Below are 24,789 nucleotides of genomic sequence, written 5' to 3'. Positions count from 1 at the left end.
CGATTCCCAAATTACTTTAATGGGGCAATGCAAGGAACATGGAGCCCCCCTCTCACTGGGAACAATGCCGGCCTCACTGCTGGAACTGTAAGCACACCCACACTGCTGGCGGCGACTGAACCTCCATGCTACTGGCACCTCCGAACTGCCAACACTGATGGCACCCCAGCCCTAAGGACACCGCTAGCACCACCGCACTGCCACCACCGCGCTGCCACCAAAATAAGCAGCCCTTTCTCTGAGGACACCACTAGCACCCTAGAACTGAGAACACCGCTGGCATTCCTGCACTACCGGCATTCCTGTTCTGCCAACACTGGCTGCACTCCTCCACTAAGGACACATTCAGCACCTCACAATATGTGCACTACCAGCAATCCTGTTCTGCTTCACTACCACCACCCTCACACTGGTCCAGAATAAGCCCTACCCCGAAAAAAAGCCCTAGTAAAAATTCCTTATACGCAGATCAGACACTAAATTGTACCCCCACCATCACCTCTCACCTCCGTGGTGCTTGTACTGCACAGGCTTCTACTGAAGCCATTTCAGTTCCCGGTCCCAGGGATGCACTGCGGACAGCGCGTGACGTCACCGTGCACATCACGCAGCTGCAGCACGGAGAAAGCAGTGGTGCAGCCAAGAAGAACTGGAAAGTTCTTTATTGTTGGTGACTCTTACCATACGGTATGTTATTTAAAGGAGGACTGGGAGCATGTTTAAGAAGGAGGACTGGGGGCATGTTTAAGAAGGAGGACTGGGGGCATTTTTAAGAAGGAGGACTGGGGGCATGTTTAAGAAGGAGGACTGGGGGCATGTTATTAAAATAAGCCCTACCCCAAAAATAAGCCCTATGGTGCTTTTTGTTGGAAAAAAAAAATTAAGACAGGGTCTTATTATTGGGGAAACATGGTATATCTTGCACTGAACCCGACCCATTCTGTATACCGTACTATACCTAATCAACACTTTAACCCACACTGTATCTCGCACTGTATCATACGCTCACTGTAACTCACACTATGGGCCTGATTCTGGTTCACTCGTAAAAGCAAGTTCTCTCTCTAATGGACAAAACCATGTGCAATGCAGGGGGGCAGATGTAACATGTGCAGAGAGAGTTAGATTTGGGTGGGGTATGTACTTCAAACTTCAAATATATATTGCAGTGTAAAAATAAAGCAGCCAGTATTTACCCTGCAGAGAAGCAAAATAACACCCAAATGATAATCTTTCTGCACATGTTACATCTGCCCCACCTGCAGGGCACATGGTTTTTTTCCATGAGAGAGATTTTGCTTTTGCGAATGAACTAGAATCAGGTTCTATATTCAACCTGCATTGTCCCTGTATCCTGTACTGTATCTGACCCACACTGTATCCTGCACTTTGTCTGACATGCAATGTATATTGAACTTTATATAACCAACATTGTATGTGACCTGAACTTTAACCAACACTGTATCTGATGTGCACTCTATCCTGCACCGAATCTGATGCGCATGTTATCCCACATCACTATATCACGCACTGTATCCAAGGCACAGTGTAACCCTGTGTGTGAGCTGCAGTGTGGTGTAACCCTGTGTGTCTGCTGCTGCATCACAGTGTAACTCTGTGGGTGTGCTGCTGAAGTGTGGTGTAACCCTATAGGGTATATTCAATGCGGGCAGTGAGGGGGTTTGTACGGCAAGGATGGCTTGTTATCCACGATGATCACCAAATACAAGCCATCCTCGCTATCAAACCTCCCTTGCCGAATGCTCGCCATATTCAATGTTCCGGCAAAATCCGATTACCTTAAATGGCAAGGTTCACCGCAAATGCTGTGAGCCTGCTGCATTTTGTGTTGAGGCCACACTCGCCATTTCCACCTAACTGAAAAGATCCAGCTAGGTGGAAACGGCGAGTGAAGGGGACGGCATTGAAGAATCTGATGGCGAGCTATCGGCACTGCGCGCCCTCAGAGCTCGCTGCCAGGGGCTTGCTGCCGCATTGAATATACCCCAATGTGTCTGCTGCTGCAGTGCATTGTAAACATGTGGTTGTGCAGCTGCAGTATGGTGTAACTTATGGTATAATGGTTAGCATTACTGCCTTACAGCACTGAGGTCATGGGTTTGATTCCCACCATGGCCCTAACTGTGTGGAGTTTGTATATTCTCTCTGTGCTTGCGTGGGTTTCCTCTGGGCACTTCGGTTTCCTACCACATCCCAAAAATATACTGGTAGGTCGATTGGCTCCCCAAAAATTAACCCTAGAATGAATGCATGTGTGCGTGTACATGTGGAATATAGATTGTAAGCTCCACTGAGTCAGGGACTGATGTGAGTGTTCAAATCTTCTCTGTAAAGCGCTGTGGAATATGTGTGCGCTATATAAAGAATAATTAATAATAAATAGGACCTATAGCCTAATGGTCAGGGGGGTACATTTTTGTGCCAAGGGATGGTCTTACACTTAAATCTGCCACTGCCCACAGGTGAAGGGCTGATTTAAAATATCATGCTTTTGCACAAATGTAACCTTTTAAAGAAATTGCATACAAATTGACATTTGGGGGTGCAAATGTTTTCACTGGCGAATGAACAAAGTTGGGTGTTTAAGGATGTTTCTGGCTAATACTGCAAAGTTTTACGGTGAAGTGGAAAAAAAAAAAACATTTCATTTTGCAGGAAAGGGGATTATTTAGATGAAATAAAGGTTATAGTGGGAGCATTTACTGGAGGAGGGTGTACAGCATTTCTGCACTCAGAGGGACTTACATTTTCTGGCACTTCTTAGTCACATTTTACAACTTCCAGTTCCACTTCTGCAGGAATGTATATTCTTAAACACACTTTGACTAACGTTCTAAAAAGCCTCACATTCAAAAGTGACATGTTATAAAAAAAAGACCCGAGGTCCCCTTACTCTCATGATTAATATAGGACATAAAGGAGGTTAAACTAAGCCGTATTTCAGATGCAAAACTTACATTATTAAATTAAATAAGATGTGGTCCATGATGTGAAAGCAGATTGGGCTCGAATGGATTTTTTTTTTCTGTTTCCATACATTTTTTACAGAACATATGGAAAAAAAGAAAATGAAACACATAAAGGAGTTTTAGCTTATGTAAACAAACAATTAAAAAATATGTATATCTTTTAATGGACAGCCATAAGCATATGTCATTATCAAACCTATTTTTAAGAAAGCAGCTGCTGAGTTTAATTATTTAGAACTCCTTGTGCACCTTCTATTTTTAATTTACAGTTACCTCCTCCTGTCTTTAATGTAAAATAACTGGTTCTACTTCGACAGGTTCCTGGAGAGAAAACCTGCCGATTCTTATTGTAAATGGTGCTGTACGGCCTTATCTGCTGAGCTTGCAGCTTTATATCAGCAAGAATGCAGAAGCTTTTGCAGAATTTAAGCTTAATTTACCTATTCATATTAATGGGACAATGTGATAACAATCCATGTAATGGGTGCTAAATAAATTGATGAGTTAAATGCTGCAATAATGAGTTCTTTATCAGTATATAACACACAAGTGATGTTTATATATTGTATGTACAGTATAAGATCCTGAAAATTTTACACACACACACACACACACACACATAACATAGATTTTTAAAGGCCCATACACACTGGTGATTTTGAGCTGAAAAACAGCTCAGTTTTGTCGTTGAGCGATTTTCATCTTAAAAGCCGCCCAGTGGCCCTCATTCTGTTTGGCTCACATTGCGAGCTGCACATTTCGCTGCATTGCGAGCCTTGTAGCCCCGTTCGCCCGAATGCTATTTGCATATTTTCCATGAAGGGCTGTGAATGGATGATTTGCATATACATCCATTCGCAGCCTTGTGTGGGTGCCCAAAATCATTCAATGGTCGCCGACCATTGAATGTTTCAGAAGGGTTTGCTAATCTAAATGATTCTCTAGAGACTTAGATTAAAGGTGCCCTACTCCGTGAACAGGGTGGATAGTTGACATCCAGTGACATCAGCTGCCCACCCCCGGAAAGCCCATTCACATGGGGACACCCAGCATTTTCCTGAGAGCACCGAGCTTTTCATGGGTATGTCCAGGAAACACTAGGCATTTGCATGCAAAAGCCCGCCTCCTGTACACCCACCCCGCTGTGAGAGCCTCAGAGACTATGCAATTCTCCGAGGGCACCCGCAGAGAAGACCTGCACATATTTGCTTATGCACAGGCGCAGATCTTCTATATCGGTCCCGGTAGCGAATTTGTAACAGGTCGATCTGATTAGAATGAGGGCTGTTGTGTACGGGGCAACGATGAGCGCTGAGCGCTGATACGCGCTTCCACATCATCGTCAGCGGCCACCACTCAACAGCAGATGAGTGACGATGTGGACGACTTTGCATAGCATAATGCTATGGTAAGTCGTCCACCCCGGGAAAATCTTCCAGAATGGCGAGTGTATGCACTAAGTAATTTTCAGCCCAGCGATTTTCCCCATCATCGTTGTCCATACACACTGGGCAAAATCATCCAGTGTGTATGGACCTTTTGTCATTACTTTATTCCTAATTATGCAGACGTAGTGTATATTTATTAGGTGTAAATGTTTTCTTTTTGTAACTCTGTTCATATTTATGTTATACTGTATCATTACTGTAGATAGATTTTATTCTGATATAATGGCAACTGCACTGTGTAATTTCTCCAAAGTCGTTGATGGTAATTGTGTTTTGAAAGGCTATCAATGGGCCTATTTATCAAACAATATTTTCATTTTTGGGGTAAACCCACAAATATTTAGGAACCCCTGAATGTACCATGGAGACACTGCAGCAAATATCTCCATATCTGCTGCAGTGCCGCGAGGAACTGGGTGCCTCTATTTTGAGTATTGTTTTAATGTAAGGGCCAACAATTCTGCTTAACATATTGGTTTCCACGCAGTCGATATCTAGCATTTGCATAAAACAGAAAACAATTAAGCCAAGCTATAATAGTAGTATGTTGTAGTTTAACACTTTCACTTTCACCTCCACATGTCACTCCAGGGGCTGGAAAGTTGGTATTGGTGGCAATGTATTCACTTAGAAGATTCTGTCCTTGGAGGGAAATTATTATTAAACATAAGATTAGTCAATAGGAATATAATGTTTGGTGGGGGGCAGTAGACTGAAGTTTTGCCTAGGGTGCCGAGAAGCCTTAGGCCGGTTTCACACACTCCGGCTCCTGCCGGACGGTGAAATCCCACACGGCCAGCGAGCCGCGCCGCACACATTAGTTGTGAATGGACACTATTGTGTCCATTCACACGGGACGGCCAAGGCCCGGCCGCACAGTTGCAGCCGGATCCCGCCACTGGAAGGGACGGCTGCCGGGCTGTGGCCATCCCCTCCATGATAAACTACTGTGTGCTGCACGGCTTCCTGGCCGTACGGGTTTTCGCCGCCCGGCAGGAGCCGGAGCATGTGAAATAGCCCTTATGGTGTGTGTATACACATTGAGATTCCTTTGCTATTCAACTAAAATTTGATTGCTATGCAATCTTTGCTAACTGATGTGCTATTTGCATTCAATTCATACTATCTACATTCAATCTACACTATATAGTCATTGCTGCTCTGTCTATTTGGCTTTTTGATTTCAGCTGAATGGGAGCGTGCATCAGCATCGAATTGGAATAGAAAGATTAAAACCATGTTCAATCTCCATTTGATGTCTATGCAATCCCGATTCGATTTTGATTATATAGTCAAAATCGAATGTCAAATTGTACCGTGTGTACACAGCATTAAACAGACCCTATGTCAAGGTAAATAAACAAAAGTGGTAGTGTAGGGCTCATGGGACAGCTGTCACAATTCTGCATTGCTCCAGTGAGTAGGAACCTTAATTTACAGAAATAAATAACAAGACATGTACCACTAGTCAATTAATGTCAGGTCTCAGATGTTCACAAATATGTATATAATTTATTTAGTTATATAAAGCACATAAATGACACAAAAATGTACTAGAACTACAATGAAAAATAGAGCTATTTAAAACATTATTATAAACATCAGCTGCAGCAAATGGTGGGATTCAAATATAAACAACTTTAGTACCTGTTTAAAACTAGGGATGAGCAAGTTTGGATTAGAGGAATCCGGACACCCCCAATCTGAACCCGCTCTCGGGACCTCTCAAGTTGGTTCGCGAAATCCGGAATATACCGGTATATATATATATATATATATATATATATATATATATATATATATATATATATATATATATATATATATATATATATATATTGTGACAAGAACACTGGAGTAGTGTTTGAGGGCAGGTATATTTGTCCCAGGTTCTTGTCCTACACCTTTTAGAAACAGGTGTTTGCCTCACAGAGGGCTAATCAGCAAGCAAGCTGTAAAAAGGCTGCCAGAAGGAAGAGTGTGAGAGGATTTGCCTGGGAGATTGCAGAGTCTCTGTGTGAGAAGCAAACCTGCCTTTTACAAGTGAGCCCCCAGTGTTGACTGGGAAACTTTGTATTTTTCTTTAGTGACAGTTAGGAGCATCCTGTGTATAGTTAGTGCCGGACAGGCAAGGTATTTTCTTTTTATGTTTATTTTGTTTTCTGCTGAAATAAAACTGGTTGCGGCCAGTTGTACCACAAAGACTGGACTGGTGTGATTACTCTGTGCTGTTGGCTGCCTTCTACCCCAGGAAAAGGCATCCAAATTCCCCTACAGTGTTACAATATATATATATTTATATATATATATATATATATATATATATATATATATATATATATATATATATATATATATATATATATATATATATATATATATAGGAATCCAATGCTGCCGGCACTCGAGGTGAACAGGTACAATATGCTTCAGGTGGCAGAGGTGTAATAAAATAGTGATCCAAGCACTCCCACCACAGTGGGAATAAACGGCACTCAAGGAGTCTTGTATAAAGCAATTTATATTTTTGCTTTATACAAGACTCCTTGAGTGCCATTTATTCCCACTGTGGTGGGAGTGCTTGGATCACTATATATATATATATATATATATATATATATATATATATATATATATATATATATATATATATATATATATATATATATATATATATATATATACACACACCATTTTCTCACTCACTCCGGAGAGGAGGGTGTGCTGTGCTGCTGTGGTGTGGTGTGACTTGTGTCGTGTATGTCCTGTGTCCTGCTGCCAGTGACTGGACTGCTGCCTTTAATGTCCAGTCCAGTGATACTACTGCATACATACATCCAGTCCAGTGATCCTGCTCTATATAAGTCCACTCCAGAGATACTGCCTTTAAAGTCCTGTGATACTGCTGCAGTTCCAGTTCAGTCCAGTGATAGTGCTATATTTTAGTCCAGTGATAGTGCTGTATATAAGTCCAGTCCAGTGATACTGCTGCCTTTAATGTCCAGTCCAGTGATACTGCTGCATATATCCTGTCCAGTGATTCTGCTGTATAAAGTCCACTCCAGAGATACTGCTTTTGAAGTCCAGTGATAGTGCCGTATCCAGTTCAGTGATACTGCTGCAGTTTCAGTACAGTGATAGTGCCTTATATAAGTGTGGTCCAGTGATACTGCTGTATAATTCCATTCCAGTGATACACCAGAAAGATAATGGAGAACCAAAACTTGGAGGATAAAATAGTGAAAGATCAAGAACCACTTCCTCCTAGTGCTGAAGCTGCTGCCACTAGTCATAACATAGACAATGAAATGCCATCAACGTTGTCTGCCAAGGCCGATGCCCAATGTCATTGTAGATGGCGTGTAAAATCCAAAATGCCAAAGTTCAGTAACACAAAGAAAAAAATGAATGTAAATTGTTTGAGGATAAACTTATGCTTGCCCATAACATAGAAACATAGAAACATAGAATTTGATGCCAGATAAGAATCACTTGGCCCATCTAGTCTGCCCCTTTTTTTTAAACATGTTATCTCAAACCATATTTGATCCTTATTTTTTTGTAAGGATATCAATATGCTTATCCCAAGCATGTTTAAATTGTACTTCTGTATATGCCATTTGCGACAACAAGTGAAGGCTAAGGCCCTGGCCTTTGTTCATACCTAGTGGTTCAGCTTCACAGGACGATCTAAGCCCTCCTGCTACCTCCGCTAGAATATTAAAGACAGTTAAAATGTCATCAAAAACACAGCTAACACATGTGCCTTCTAAAAACTTGGTATCACAAATCAACCAGGAGAGCTCAAGGGTGTTGGGGTCTGCAATGCCTGGCCTTCCCATCACTGTACGGTAAGAGGTGGCTCCTTCCACCATTTGCATGCCCTCTGCATATGCTGGAAGGATCACCCACAGCACAGTTCCTGAATTTGAGATTGAAGGTGTCAATGTTGTATACCAGGAGGAGGATATTGATGTAGCTGGTGCTGAGGAGGAAGTTGACATGGAGTAGGCTGCTGATGGTGATGCGGTTTGCTTAAATGAGGGACCAGGTGAGACAGTTGTTGTCTGTGGAATGCAAAAGGCCATTGCCATGCAAAAAATCCACCTCTTTGGTCTGGAATTATTTTTATCTAGATCCGGAAAACAATTGTCTTGCCATACATAGCTTATGTAAAGCTGAAATAAGCAGGGATAAGGACGTTAGCCACCTAGGGACATCCTTCGTTATGCGTAACCTGAAGTTCATTCATACAGATGTAGCAGGCTACATACCCGCTGGCGATCCGCCAGCAGCCTCGCCATCCATCATAATGAGACCCGCACGCGCGTCTCAGTCTCTGTCGCCAGCGCAACGGAAACCCTGTCCGTCTCCGCCTCAGGAAGACAGACAGGGTTAGGGGAGGTTAGGGGGGTGCGGGCAGGCGGCGGGGACCGCGGTTTACCGCCGACAAGCTGGCGGTGACCTGGGGGAGCGGCTGGAAGCGCCATCGGAAGGGGACGTGCGCGCCTCTCGGGCACACACGCGTCCCCTTCTCGCCATCGATATGGCGCTGGCGGGGGATGGCGGCTGGCGTCGCCAGCGCCATCCCCTGTCAGGATGGGAAGTACTCCATCTGTAAGTCCCTGTTTAGTTCAGAAACGGCTAAATCCCTTGGTCCGGTTGTATCCAAGTGCCTGAAAACTGATCAGAGGTAGTCCTCCAGGCCATATCACTGGAAAGACTCCTCTTCTATTCAGGATTCCTAAGGAGGATCCTACTGCTCAGTGGCGTAGCTAGAAATTTTTCTCCCCCTGCCAAAAATAATTCTGATGCCCCCCCCCACAAGGGCCGAAGGCAATGGACTACGGGCACTGCTGGCTGAGCTGACAGGTGACCCAGGCAGCAGCAGCAGTGAGCGCTGAACTGGTCCCACTCTGTGCATATCTAATGAGCGGGGAATCGCTCATTACATATGCATGGGGTGGGGACCCGCTCATTCAATATGCACTACACTGGGTCTTTACTTATTAGATATGTACAGGATGGAACCAGCTCAGCGCTCACTGATGCCTGAGCCTCCTGTCAGTTCAGCCAGCAGCACACACCACTGGCCCTGCTGGCACCGCTCCCCCAAGCCGCCACGGGCTCTGCCACATATGTAGCTACAGCACTGCTACTGCTGCCACTGCTGCTGTTTGGAGTCATTCATCATAACAGAACACCACTACTTCTTTCACAAAGCAATTGACTATCCAACAGTCGTTTGCGATGAGGACGAAATATGACAGTGGTCATCCAAGCCTTGACAGCTATGTTGGCGTTAGAAGTGTGTCCAGTATTAGTGGAATGGGATTTAGATGATTGATGGAGGTATTGTGTACCTGATACCAAATCCTTTTCTAGATTCAACTTCACTAGGCAGGCAATGCCCATGATGTACAGAGATGTACATCATGGGTGTCCTCATTGTCCTGAAAAATGCGCTTGTACCCAATGTCCACTTAACCATGGACATGTGGACAAGAGGTACAGGGCAAACTAAGGACTATATGACTGTGACAGCCCACTGGGTAGGTGCATTGCCTTTTGCAGCAACAGCAGCAGCAGCAGCATCTCTGAAATGCCAGCTCCTTCCAAGGTAGGCTACACTGTGTATCACTGGTTTCAATAAGAGGCACAACGCTGACAACCTCTTAGAGAAACTGAAGGACACCATTGCACACCGGCTTATCCAACTTAGACTCTCCAGGGGATTTGTGGTATTGGACAATGCCAGTAACATTGTGTGGGCATTACATATGGGCAAATATAAACACGTGCCATGTTTTGCCCACGCAATAAATTTGGTAGTGCAGCATTTCCTAAAAAGTGACAGGGACATGCTGGATATGCTTGCAGTGTCCCGTAAAATTGCGGGCCACTTCCGCCATTCTGTCACTGCCTGCTGAAGACTGGAGCACCATCAAACCCTTCTGAGCCTGCCCTGCTTTCACCTTAAACAAGAGGTTGTAATGCACTGGAACACCGCCCATGCTGCAGAGGATGAAGGAGCAGCAAAAGGCCTTGAAGTCTACACAGCCACTTATGACATAGACAAAGGAGGAGAGTTGCATCTGACTCAAGTGCAGTGGAGACTGATTTTGTTGTTGTGCAAGGTTCTCCAGCCATTTGAACTTGCCACACGTTAAGTCAGTTCCAACACTGCCAGCTTGAGTCAGGTCATTCCCCTGATCAGGCTGTGGCAGAAGCAGCTGGAGAAAGTGAAGGAGGAGCTAAAATGTGTTGATTCTGCAAAGTATGTAGGTCTTGTGGATGAAGCCCTTCATTAGCTTTGCCAGGATACGAGGGTGGTCAGTCTATTAAAGTCAGAGAAATACATTTTGGCCACCATGTTCGATCCTCGGTTTAAAGTGTATATTGTGTCTCTTTTTCCGATGCACACAAGCACATAGCGATGCAAAGACCTGCTGGTGAGGCGAATGTCATTTGACCATGACATTGTGCCTCCTTCATTTTCTCCCACACCTGTGGCTACGAGGAAACAACTTAGATTTCCTACCAAAACCGCTGTCGGTGGTGCTCGGTAGGCAGGAGCAAGTTTGGATATCTGGGGCCAAATGTAAAAGGGTGAGAGTTTCAGAAAGTGAGAGATTTTGGGAGGGTTTTCCCATGTTTTTTAAAGCAGCAATCAATTACATGGCAATATCAACCTGGTTTTGCAGTGTAATTGATTGCTGCTTTAAAAAATATGGGAAAACTCTCCCAAAATCTCTCACTTTCTGAAACTCTCACCCTATTACATTTGGCCCCTGGTCCGGACTGATGGACCGGCCAACAATGGCTGACATGTCTACTGCATACCATGCTGTCACCATTGAAAAAATGTTGGAGAATTACTTTGGTGACAGCATCCCAGTAGGCATGTCAGACAGTCCATACCTGTACTAGCAGGTAAAGGAGGCAATTTGGAAGCCCCTGTACAAACTGGCACTATTATACCTGAGTTGTCCCCTCTCCTGTTTGTACTCCGAAAAAGTTTTTAGTGCAGCCTGAACCTGGTCAGTGAATGGCGTAGAAGGTTGCATCCACAAAATGTGGAGAAGATGATGTTTATCAAAATGAACAGAGTTTATTAAAAAGCAACAAAGACCAACAATTGCCTCCAGAGACTACAGAGGGACCTGTGATAGTGGAGTCCAGCATGGACTAATTGATAATGTGATGATGAGGTTGTACACAACCAAGGGGGTGAGGAATCGGATGAGGAGGATGAGGACGACATCTTGCCTCTGTAGAGCGGTTTGTTCAGGGAGAGATTAATTTCTTCTTTTTTGTTTGTTTTTTGGGGGGCCCAAACAAACCAATCCTATGTCCTATTTACGCAACATAAGGGTGGATGGGAGGACCCAAGGACATTTCCATTTTGCACCTCTTTTTTTGCCATTATGTGCTCTTTGAGGCCTAGTTTTTCAAAGTGACATTCTGTCTGTCACTGCAGTGCCACTCCTAGATGGGCCACGTGTTTGTGCCACCCACTTATGTCGCTTGTCCTAAAAACAACTTTGTGAGGCGTGAAGTGTTCAGGATAGGCTGGAAATGAGTGGAAATTAATGTTATTGAGGTTAATAATAGCGTAGGAGCAAAAAAAAAAAAACAATTATGTGATTTTAGCATTTTTTTAAAAACAAAATCCAGATCCAAAACATGAAACACTAAACGTGAAAAGGGTGGTGTTTTGGAACATATCCTGACCGAAAACATAAAACACAAAAAGTGCAGGTGCACACCCCTATTTAAAACCTACAGTAGTTTGAGCACATTCTCCATACAGCCACATACTGTAATGTCCACTCCGGCAGAGATAGCAAGTAGTCTTGTCAGACAATAGTGCTAATGCATAATTAATAGTGAGTAATGAATGGACCCCTTAGTGGTCTGATTGCTTCCTAGTAAGTAAACAACTAACAGACAAATCTAAGCCCAAGATTCTTCTTCTTGGTGGCCCCACATTCTGGAATGTATATTTTCCCAACATCTTGCAAGCCAAATAAACTGTAATCTAATTAATTGACCTATGTCAGTTCTTTTAAATATACAGATGTGACACTGCTTGCCTGCAAATAGATGTAGATTTTAGCCTACCATATATACTCGAGTATAAGCCTACTTTTTCAGACCATTTTGTATGCTGAAAAATCCCCCCTCGGCTTATACTCAAGTGAGGGTCCCACTTGAGTCAATGAGTTTTCCCAGTTTTTTGTTGTAAAATTAGGTGCCTCGGCTTATATTCAGGTCGGCTTATACTTGCGTATATACGGTATATGCAAAATAGCATAATCGCTATCCATGCAGATTTGCACAAGCCCTATAGCTAGCACAAGCAGGGGTGTACCTGGACTTGTGTGGGCCCCATAGCAATTATTAGTTTCCACAGTACTCCATCAGAATGAGAGGGGGGAGGGGTAGTCCCATCAATACCGAGCCCAGAGGCACTGTAGGCGCCCCACTACCCATGCTACTGGATTGTTGCATGGTTCATTGCATTGTACTCTGCTGATAGTATCATGGCAGTGGTGCCCCCCGCAGCACCATCCCCTTGCTGCTTCTCTATTACAGCTGAGACTGCTGTGCTATCCGGGTCTGGCAACCCTCCCACTGTGTGTGATGTCATATGCAAAGGAAGCGGTGCCAGCACAGGATTATGGCACTGGGTTGGGGGTCAAAATAGCAGAGTTTAAAAACAAAATTCCAGGGGGTGCAGGGGATTGTCTGCTGGGCTCTCGGGCCCTACACCCTCGATAGTTATGTCACTGAGTGCCAGAGATCCTTTAATGACAGACCTCTGAGGATGTACAGCTCTGCATAGACCACCATTCCTCCAACATATCTGCTGCCAGCCAATTACACCCTTCCAGCTGCAAGTGGGAATGGACCAAATGTACTAAGCTTGAAAATTGATTATATAGAGAGTGATAAATCGCCAGCCAATCAGCTCCTAACTGACATGTTACAGGCTGTGTTAAAGACAGTTAGAAGCTGATTGGTTGGTGGTTTATCACTCTCCATTGTATCACCATTCAAGGCTTAGTACATGTTGCCCAATGTGAGCTGTGTGTGACTCAGATCAGAAGCCTTGCAGTTGTTCATAGTTGGGTCACTTACAGTATCTACAGAGCATGCAAAATATACTTGTTTGCAGGGCTTTATCAGGCCCCTAGTCTGTCAGAGATATTGGTTTGAATATACAGTATCTTGTAAGAATGCATGTCTCTAACACAGCAGAACTATAGCCAGGATCATTGATACCTCAGCAAACATGATTTCATGAATGATTGAATAGCTTAGTAAATACAACAGAAAATAGTCCAGTGTTTTATATAGACCATAAACTAGGGGGTGTCAGGATTCTGACCAGTCATTAGTCCGACGTTGGTATCCCAACTGCCGGGACTCAGAGAGAGGGGGGGGTGGGGGTGCAAAGAAGCCCCTTTCGGGCAGGTGGCTCACTGCACTCGCAGGTGATGTTGCCCGTAGCAATCAATCAGATTCTGTTTATCATTTTGTAGGATGTGATAGAGAAATTATAGCATTGTATTGCATCCTATGGGTAACATTGGGGGTTATTCTAGTTCATTCTTTCTGACAAAATCCTTCTTAGATGGACAAAACCATGTGCACTGCGGGTGGGGCAGATGTAACTTGTGCAGAGAGAATTAGATTTGGGTGGGATTTTTCTTCAAAGTGAGATCTATATTGCAGTGTAAAAATAAAGCAGTCAGTATTTTCCCTGCACAGAAACAAAATAACTCAGCCAAATCTAATTCTATCTTCACATGTTACATCTGCCCCCCCCCCCCCCTGCAGTGCACATGGTTTTGTCAATCTAAGAAGGATTTTGTCCGAAAGAATGAACTAGAATAAACCTCATTATCTCCTTTTATTTGTAGAAGTTTTAGTAAATATACCCCTTCATATTTAGATGGTTTAAACAGCACATAAGATGCACTCCTTTCAGTCTACCAGGTTTTATTAGAAAACACTTGATTTAAAGGGCCTTCCCACTCTTGTGATAATGCATAAATGAATCAAATACAGAAGAATACACTGATGATTGTTTAGGTATTTACCCAACTTTAGACCTGTTCAAAATCTATGATTAAATGTATTGAAATCATGTGGAAAAACATGGTATGGTAAATTGTGAGGCCATTGTTTTTTTACCTGCATTTTCCAGCCATTGTCTTATGATATTACTGAGGACTATAGGAGCCAACTCATACTTGCCTACTTTTAAAAACTAGTTTCAGGGAGATTATAGTTGGTAGTAGAATTTTGCACAGCCCCTCATTGAGGGGGCGTGTCATGCTCCACCCAAAGGGCTTGTCTAGTTCCATATATGGAGAGATTGTGAAAAGAGGTTGTGAACGTGGCACCTAGTGTTAGGAGCAGCTCTGGTTGCGCGGTTTCGGTAATCCGTGGGCGACGCGCCCCGGCTGTTGCTAGGTGGCCGGGACGCCGTCGCGTCATTCCCTCTGTGCTTCCGCCGGATGCGGATGCAAGTAGCGCTGCTCCGGCACTTCTGGCTCCAAGCGCCCCGGCTGTTGCTAGGCAGCCGGGACGCCGCCGCGTCATAAGCCCCGCACTTCCGCCGGACGTTGACGTGCACTCAGCGGTGTTCTCACAACTCTTTCCACCCCTGCCGCAACGGTTGCCTAGGCGGCGGGGGACGCCAGGCGGCCGCGGGAAGGCGGGGACAGTCTGCAGCTGATTTGCAGCAGCTGCGGGGGACGCCTTTTTGGCGCCCTATTTAAACTCCCGGGCACCACTCTCTGACGCCGGTGATAGTTCTTCCATGCTTGGTCAGAGTGCTCCCGGTTCCCTGGTTCCTGGTGGTCTTGGCTCCTGCCCTGCTTCCAGCATTCCAGTATCTGTTCCTGCGTTGCTGCTGAGGATTAACCCTTCCCGTTCCGTATCTACCTCTCTCAGATAGGTGGGGGTTATCCTCATCTCATTCGTTCCTGTTCATTCTAGTATTATTTTCATACCATCCTTGAGTATTGTTACTCCTGTATGCCATTTAGTGTTAAGTACCATCCTTTGAGTATTGTTACTCCTGTACATCTGTTATTGTTCTTATACCATCATTTGAGTATTGTTACTTCCACATATCGTTTATTGCTTCAATACCATCTCTGGAGTATTGTTACTCCCAGTGCCTTTAAGTGGCAAGTTCAATCATCTCCTAGTCTAGTGAGTCCTCGCCTGTGGTTGTAGTTAGTAGTTCCCCTTGTCCTCCGTTGGCCTTGACGGGCGCGTTGTCACAAGTAAGACCTGGTGGCATTGGGGGCGGAGCCTGACTAACGGGCTCTGTCGAACGCGGCTATTATAGGTGAAGTCTTAGCCCTTGCACGTGTCCGTCAATTCTATCCGGAGGCAACGGAGTTAGGGTTGGCGGGGACTCTACGGATCCTAACACCTAGAAGCGTGGGTGTGTACTGCCACATCTGAGCGGAATCTTGTAAAACGACTTCTATCCAAATGTAGATGACCCCAAAGCAGTTAGTAAGAGCTACTATACTTGGTAAAGTGCTGGGAAATGGTGCTGATGATTCAATGTAAATGTATCTATCTCTCATTCCATTTTTCCCAAATAATGTAACAGCGTAATGTGGGGTAGGTGACATGAGGGAGATTGCTGCTATTTCGGGGAGTCTCCTGCAGAATGCAGGAGGGTAGGCAACTACGAGCCAACTTTTTATAATTATTGGAGGTCCACAAATTACCTTCCTGTTTATCATTAGGGAAGGATTATTTAATAAAATAACACAGGTGCACAGCGTGATGTTAGAGGTCACATTGCGCAGTCACGCCCTGGCTGCCTCCACTGCTGCCTCTGCCTGCCGCATCTTCCCACTCTCCTCACCTTGTCCGCCCGCTCAACCCACCGAATGCAATACAGAAGCAGATATGCCTTACCACAGCCCTTAAGTCACACTAATGCCCCATACACACGGTTCGATTTGGTCTATTTTTCTATTAAAATTCTCTTGTATGAGCAAAATTGAATCAAAATCGTATTGAAATTGAATGGTCATCAAACGGTTTTCAGCCGCATTCAATGCCGATTCGGTCCCGATGCGTGGCCCTGCGGCATCGAAATTGTCTGTCGACCTACCCCCATGTCAACCTAATTACCCTGTTGACCTAATGACCCTGTCAACCTAACCCATGTCATCCTAGATTCATGTCAACCTTCCTGCATGTTGACCTAGACTCATGTTGACCTAGACTCATGTTGACCTAATGACTGTGGACCAACATGCTGGTGACCCAATGACCGTTTCCCCGTGGATTTGTGCTATTTAATTGAAAGACAGAACATGGGACACACTTTTTTTCACGCACTGCCTTAGGAAAATATCATTGGAACTTGCTCTTGCATTCTGGTGGCACCACCCTGAGGACTTCTTAAGTAAATAAAAGTTTCTGAATATCTTTATTAATTAGTCATTAATTGCTCACCAAAGCAGTGTTGATGTTTTTTTAATCCAGCATAAGGACTCGGGGCTTCTGCAGCAGCAGTGAGTGTAGTGAGTGAGTGTCTGGGAAGGTGTTTAAGTGCATGTGTATGTGACCCTCCCTCCGTCCAATTCCGTCCTGACCTGGGTAACTCTGTAATACCACAGTTTTTGCGATGATTAATAAGAGATTTGCCAGAATGGGGGAAAGATGGAAGATCTACTTCACATGGAATGTGGCTATGGGCAACCAATCAAAATCTACTTCTTATTTATTTAGCACACTCTAGAACAGGCATTCCCAACCACGGTCCTCAAGGCACACCAACAGTGCAGGTTTTAGTGATATCCAGGCTTCAGCACAGATGGTTAAATCAGAATCACTCAGGTACTAATTAAGTCACCTGTGCTCAATAATAGATAGGATCTGATTGGTTTCCCATAGCAACATCCCATGTGAAATAGAACTCGCGATACCGTGAGCTGTCGGAAACACAGAGAGCGACTTCATCTGTAATAGGGTGTGATTTTTGGTAATGTGTGATTTTTTCGTCAAAATCGGACAAAATCGCACGTTTTCTGAAAATCGCACATGTAGTAACGTGAAAATTTGCTGTAAAATTTGCCCGTTTGACCTAAAAAAAATCGCACATTAAAAATCACATCCAGAAAACTGGAAATAGGGTGTGAATTTTCAATTTTGCACCCTTAAAATTAGCAAAAGTCGCAAAACAAAAAGACAAGGTCCAGCCTTGTCTTTATCACCTTTGAACTGGCTAAACACGTTAGGATACCTCACACCAGCTTCTTTTTGGCACTACAACCGATTGGACCTGTCTACCACGAAATTCAGCCCCGAACCAGACCTCCCCACCTTTGTTGAACCTTAATCTTTGTGCATCAGGATCGCCTCTGATTGCAGAGAGCACCACTCTACTTCAGGAACCCCTTGCTTAATACGAAAACTCCAGCGAGTAAGGATCTATAACTAGTGAGTGATTGGGACCAACATTGGAGAGACCCCCCAACATGAACTGGAGGTCAAAATAGGAACGGGACTCAAATCCATACAGGTATTGCTCACACTGTGAGAGATTAGACAGTCCATACGGTAATACCCAAAATGGAACTAATGCACCACAACTGCTGCTATTATCATTGCTTTCTAAATGCCAATTAAAATGTGTTTTTAGGAATAATAAACATTTTTGTATTATATCCCATGATGTTTAGTAGAATTTATTCCTCCTGAAATTAGCGCTGTGCCATTCTATATTCTTTTGTTCTTCCTACAGTGGGACTAACTAACCCACTTTAGCACAGCAGCTGGGACTTCAACCAATACCAGCGCCTGAGGACAATCACCCTTGGTCTTACCAAATATGGAGGAGGGATTGTGGGAATCCCCCTGTATTTAAGAAACCAGTACCGGGCTCTTGGACCAGTCCTGGTTCTGGCACTGAGGTCAGCGGGATACCCTGTGACCAGAGATGGACTGGACCGTAAAATCATCCCTGGCATTTGCACACACGTGCAACCTTTTTGTGCGCATGCCACACGGCGGGCACGTGCATGCGCGTGCACATCTGCCTCTCCAGGCTTGCAGGAGAGAGGGGAACAGTGGTGTGAAATGCCCCCTCTCTCTCCTGGACCTGTCAGTCCAGCAGCTCTCTCTGTGCGCTGATTGGGAGGCAGAGCCTCAACCTTGAAAGATGAAATCGGCCCACCTAGTCATCGGCCCTTCTGGCTTTTTTTAGAAGCACCAGATGGCCAGTCCGGCCCTGCCCTGCCTGTGACGGCAGTCACAGTGACTCAGTGACTGAGATTTTTAAGCTGTCGTATGTTATGTGTTGTATATTGTATGTTAGTGTGATACCTAATATTTGTGGGCATCCCTTGAACATGTTTTTTCTTTCGGGGGGGGGGGGGGGGGTTGATGCAAATATTAAATTCTAAATAGGCACCTAAAGCAGTAACTAGTCTATTTCAAACATGTGTATGAAGATGATGTACTTCTTACAATGATAACCACACTCAGAGGCAAAAACGTGTTACTATATGTTATGTTATGGAAGTAAATAAAGGTTTAAAAACATATCACTGAGCCTCATTTAGTTTAACCATAAGCACAACAGGTAGATCTGTGTCGCCTTGCCTGGACCAAGGACCAATTGCTTGCTGGTCCCATCTGGAAATCACCATGTGGTTTTGATGAGAGTAGCCTGGGAAATGGGGTTAGATATTTCAGTTGTTGGAGAGTAGAGGAGGGAGAGTCCGGAGGGAGGATGGGGTGACAAATCCTGGAACAAAGAGTGAGGCATTTTATTTATGAGCATCTTATTACAAGCCCTGTTTTGAATTTCTTTTTAAGACAGTCGTGTCTGGAAGAGTAAAATATGAGGGGAACGTTGCCAGAGCAGTGATGCGGGATTTCACATCCTCTGACACAGAATAAAAGAGGCCTTGTGCTAAGCTGATACTCTGTATGCTTTAACCTCCTCTTTGTAACAAAAATAGACGTATCCATAAAAAGCATGCATACGTTTTATCCCTGATCTGAAGCGAGGGGATACCGTTATTGCAGGACAGGAGACAGAGTTGAATTTTCTAGATGTCCCGATAGTTTTTTATTTCTAGAATTCTTTTGTTCATGACTCCAACAACCCAGGAAGAGCCCGCTCCCACCCTTGGATGAAATGGTATCCGAGTATATACTGTAGCCTGAAATGTCTTAAAAGTCTTCAAATTTTAGAATTTCAGGTAGTGGAAGACAGTGGAAGCAGGGAAAGCAGAGCCTCACCTGTCATACTCCAGTACACTCCACAGGTTTACTATACAAATGATTAGAATATTACTAAATATATTTATTTAGTATTATTATTCAATTAAATTTGAAAGTAAAAAAATCACCACTGAATTATATATACAGTATGTGTGTAAATCTGGATTTAATATTAGTCAGTGCCTGCCTAGCCATCGGCCTCAAGAACCCACTTACTTCACTTGTTTATGGTCTATTTGAGACTACCAGTCAGGACTTAAAGTGGTCTGGGAGAGTTGGAGGTACTCATGTCACACCTAGGGGAGGGGGCTGCTGGCAGTGATAGCGACACCCCAGGTTGCCTGTGCAATTGCACTGCTTGCAAACCTCTGGTTATAGCTCTGAATAGTGTTATGTGCTATCCGGCACGCTCTTCACTTGTGCCTGTCATTGCATACATATTTTCAGCTTACTTGGGTTCCTTCCTTTCATATGCATTGCTCATAATTCTATGTTGTACTATAATATATGGAGAAAATATTGGTTTGGCCTGGATGTTGGATCGGGATTGTAATCTCATTGCATTTACCTCCAATATGAGTTCTACTATCTTAGTTTAGCACCTTGTAATCAGCCAATGGGGGAGTCTGGATGCCCAAATCCCGCTCATGATCTACATATTTTAACATAACAGAACCAGGACTCAGGACAAGCGGAGCCTCCCCTAGAGCCCTGTCACATGGTGGTCTCCACGTCACACACACCTCCAGGCCTGGTAACAGTAAAGAATGTGGGGTTGGAATATTACTATCCCAATCGTCCATATACACAGATCTTCGACAGCTTCCATCACTCACATTCATTTGAAGTACATTCTATCAGAACTTACACTCCTTTCTCGCTGTGTGTTGCAGCTATCTATCGCCCACCTCGGCAACCCACACAATTTTTGGAAGATTTTTCTGCATGGCTCCCTCACTTCCTTTCCACTGACATCTCAACCATCATTATGGGCAGGGCTATTTTTGTGCAGGCTCCAGCAGGAACTGAGGCCCTTATTCTAGTTCACTCTTTCTGACAAAATATTTCTTAGATGGACAAAACCATGTGCACTGCAGGAGAGGCAGGTGTAAAACCCTACCCAAATCTAATTATCTCTGCACAAGTAACACCTGCCTCACCTGCAGTGCACATGGTTTTGTCCATCTAAGAAATATTTTGTCTGAAAGAGTGAACTAGAATAAGGGCCTCAGTTCCCGCTGGAGCCTGCACAAAAATATCCCTGATTATGGGTGACTTCAACATTGCTATTGATAGCCCCAAATCTGCTACTCATACCTCCAAACTACTCTCTCTAACCTCCTCTCTTGACCTCTCCCAATGGACTGACTCCTCTACTCATCAGAAGGGCCACTGCCTTGATCTTGTATTCACTAAGCTATGCTCAGTGTCTCAATTCACCAATTCTCCTTCCCCTGTCTCAGATAACCTTATTCAACTGCATGCACTCCTCTAGTACTTCAAACTCTAAGACACTGAAATCCCTCAATCCACCTCAAGCCTGCTTGCACCAATTTCTGCATCCACCTGAGATGGCGGTATCATACCTGAACCTAACTCTCAAACCAGCCCTTGATGAAGTAGCTCCATTTACCCAACATACTCCACGTAGGTCTAGATGCCAACCGTGGCATTTTAAATTAGCAAGACACCTACAAAATCTCTCACGGAAAGCTGAACGTAATTGGCATAAATCTCGCAGTCCAATGGATTTCCTCACATACAAGATCTACCAGTCCTATAATTATGCCCTGAAAACTGCCAAACAAACATATTTCCAAATGCTCATTTCTGCTTAAGTTTCTTACCCAAAACATATTTTTTTAATAAATTTAAATCACTTCCTCACCCAAGCCACCAGCCACTATCCATGCACAAGATCTTGAAAAGATCAGATATGAATTGGTATGCTCTGACTTGAGTTGGTGATCTGCTCAATTCCCCACCAGAGCCATCTGACACATTTTTTTTTGTTTGATCTCACCAATGAAGATGAAGTATCTGCACTTTTCTCTTCCTCCCACTCAACTATCTCTCCTCTTGACCTTATACCCTTACAAATAAGTGAATCTCTATCTCCGGTGCTCATCCCAAACGTAATCTTTAAACTCTCTTTCTCTACTGGTATATTTCCTTTATTGTTCAAACATGCAGTTAATACTTCAATTCTGAAAAAACACAATTCTGACCCAAGTTTTCTCTCCAACTACCGTGCCATCTCCCAGCTTCCATGCACCTCCAAACTACTTGAAAGACTTGCCTACTCTCACCTCACACACTTTCTTAACTCGCACAACTTATTGGACCCTTTTCAGATTTTCATTCCCAACACTCCACAGAGTCAGCACTAAAGTTGTGAATGATCTGGTCACAGCTAAGTCTAAAGGCCACTACTCACTACTAATTCTTCTAGATCTCTGTGCTGCTTTTGACACTGTTGACCACACTTCTCATACAAACACTACAATCCCTAGGTCTTAAAGACACAGCCCTCGTGGTTCTCATCCTACCTATCTAACCACTCCTTTAGTGTTCCTTTCTCTAATTCCATCTCTTCTTCACTACCTCTATCAGTAAGAGTACCTCAGGGTTCAATCTTAGGTCCTCTGCTTTTCTCTAAGTATACCTCATCTCTTGGCAAACTAATCAGCTCTTTTGTATTTCAGTATCATCTGTATGCGGATGATACTCAGCTCTACCTCTTCTCCCTTGACCTATCTCCATCTATATTGGACCGAGTCTCTGAATGCCTTTCTGCTGTTTCATAATGGATGTGTACTCGCCACCTCACTCTGTATATTTCTAAAACAGAATAAATTATATTTCCATCAATAAATAGTAGTTACTAACCAGATATCGCTATCGCTGTTGAGAATATGACAATCACTCCTACCACTCAAGCTCGCTGCCTGCTCATTCTTGACTCTGAACTTTACTTTGTTCCCCACATTAAATCAGTCTCAAAATTATGCCACGTGCACCTAGAAAACATATTCAAAATTTGCCTTACACAAGACACGGCAAAAACTCTAATCCATGCTCTCATCATCTCACACAATGATTATTGCAATAGTTTCCTTATTGGCCTTCCCCAATACAGACACTCACCACTTCAGTCCATCATGAATGTAGCTGCAAGGCTAATCTTCATAGCCAGACATTTATTGTCTGCAAAGCTACTCTGTCAGTCACTTCATTGGTTACCTGTATTCTACCATATTCAATACAAAATTATTTTACCTACACACAAAGCCATAAACCAAACTACACCAACTTACATCCTTTTTCTTGTCTCAAAATATCTTCCAACCCGACCTCTATGCTCCTCACAATCTCCTCACATCTCGCATCCACACTCATTACTCACTCTCATTCCTGACTGCAGGACTTTCTTCGGGCTGCACCCACTCTGTAGCAGGGGTGCCGATTTAAATTTTTTCAGGTGGGTGCACCCACAGACACCCCTCTCCCCCAGACCACCTCCCACCCACCCCGCCACCCCCCAGGACTCACCCACTGCTCGCGTCGGGGATCCTGGCAGTGCTGCAGCGAGGTCCCAGCAGCGGATATGCCGTCAGCAGCAGGGTCCCTGCGGAAGATGGGAACTAGCAGCAGTATTAATACCGCTACTGGTTCCCATCCACCACAGGGACCCACGCTGCTGACAGCGTATCCGCTGCTGGGACCCCCGCTGCCGTGGCCTGTGCCATGGGTGCTCCTCACTTTCCGTGGGTGCTTGGGCCCCAGACCACCCACGGTTTCGGTGCCTATGCTCTGTAGAATGCTCTCCTACGCATAATAACACTTTCCTCCAGTCTCCAAACCTACAAGCATTCCCTGCAAACACCTCTTCAGACAAAAATGGGGGTGTTTCACTAGGCTATGCCCCTCCAACCAATGCCATGCATGATCCTCTCAATACTTCTTTACTATTAGGAGTGCTGCATCACTTTAAATGTACTTTAAGTTTTTATTTTCCATTTAATGGACAATGAAACACGTAAGGAAAGAACATTGTGTGCAAAAAAAATATTTTCTGAACTTCCATCTTTAGATGTTGTACTACAAAACCACTTAATCTGCTTTTTGGAAGCATATACTGTATACAAAGTTAACAATGACACAAAACCTTCCCTGGCATATGTTAAATTGTCTCACTGTCCAAATAGAAGTTTTATAAGTTTAGTTTGTTCACTGCCTTTGATGTCATCACTGTACATTTTCCATCAGTGTTAATACATTCCTGAATCTGAAGTGGTTCAGTTGAGCAACCTTTTGTTGCAATGTTATGCAGGGCCACATTAACAATTAGGGCAGATGGAGCTACAGTTTCAGACCTCCACATAAAAAAGACCCATCATCAGAAGTGTTAAAATCAGTGGCAGTTTTTACCTATGGGCAGCTGGACTGCAGTTTCCAGGTTAAATCCATCACTGTGCTCAGCCTAAATGAAGCCAGATGCAATCTGTGAGATTGCACTGGCTTCACTGTAACTGGCATTGACTTCCAATTGGAAGTCCTACCTGCCAGTCACCCACATAACAGGCAATCCCATTGGGAGGTGTTCCCTCCCTCCAGAACTGCCAGTCCAGGCTGCAAGAGGTAGAGCGCTCTCTACCTGTCAGAAGCCTCTCCATGCCTTGCCATACAGCCCAAGTTTGCTTCCATGGATGCAGCCCAGAGAAGCTGGGGCAGGGGCGGATTGGCCATTATATTTACCGGGAACTTTCCCGGGAGGCCGCTGCTACTGAGGCCGAATTAGGCAGCAGGGGCAGCACTGAGCACAAATTACAGCTGAGCAGAGCTCAGTGCGGGGCCTGCACGCTAATCATCACAGCCGGCCACCGCAGGGTTGTGAAGCTGCTGCCACACAGTCAGGGACAGAAAGTGTGTGGATGGGAGGAGCAGGGGAGTCAGCAGCAGCCAGGGCTTTCAAGGTTGGCCACGCCCACCACACTCCGTGCATCAGCCTGCTGCTCTCCCTGCTCTGTCCTGTCACCCGGCTGCCCTATGCTGCTTCCCCCAACACC

The sequence above is a fragment of the Crinia signifera genome, chromosome 9 (genome assembly GCF_055691185.1).
Source record: "Crinia signifera chromosome 9, ASM5569118v1, whole genome shotgun sequence".
Classification (NCBI taxonomy): Eukaryota; Metazoa; Chordata; class Amphibia; order Anura; family Myobatrachidae; genus Crinia; species Crinia signifera.
The sequence above is the reverse complement of the archived record's forward strand: the minus strand, read 5'-3'. Positions refer to the sequence as shown.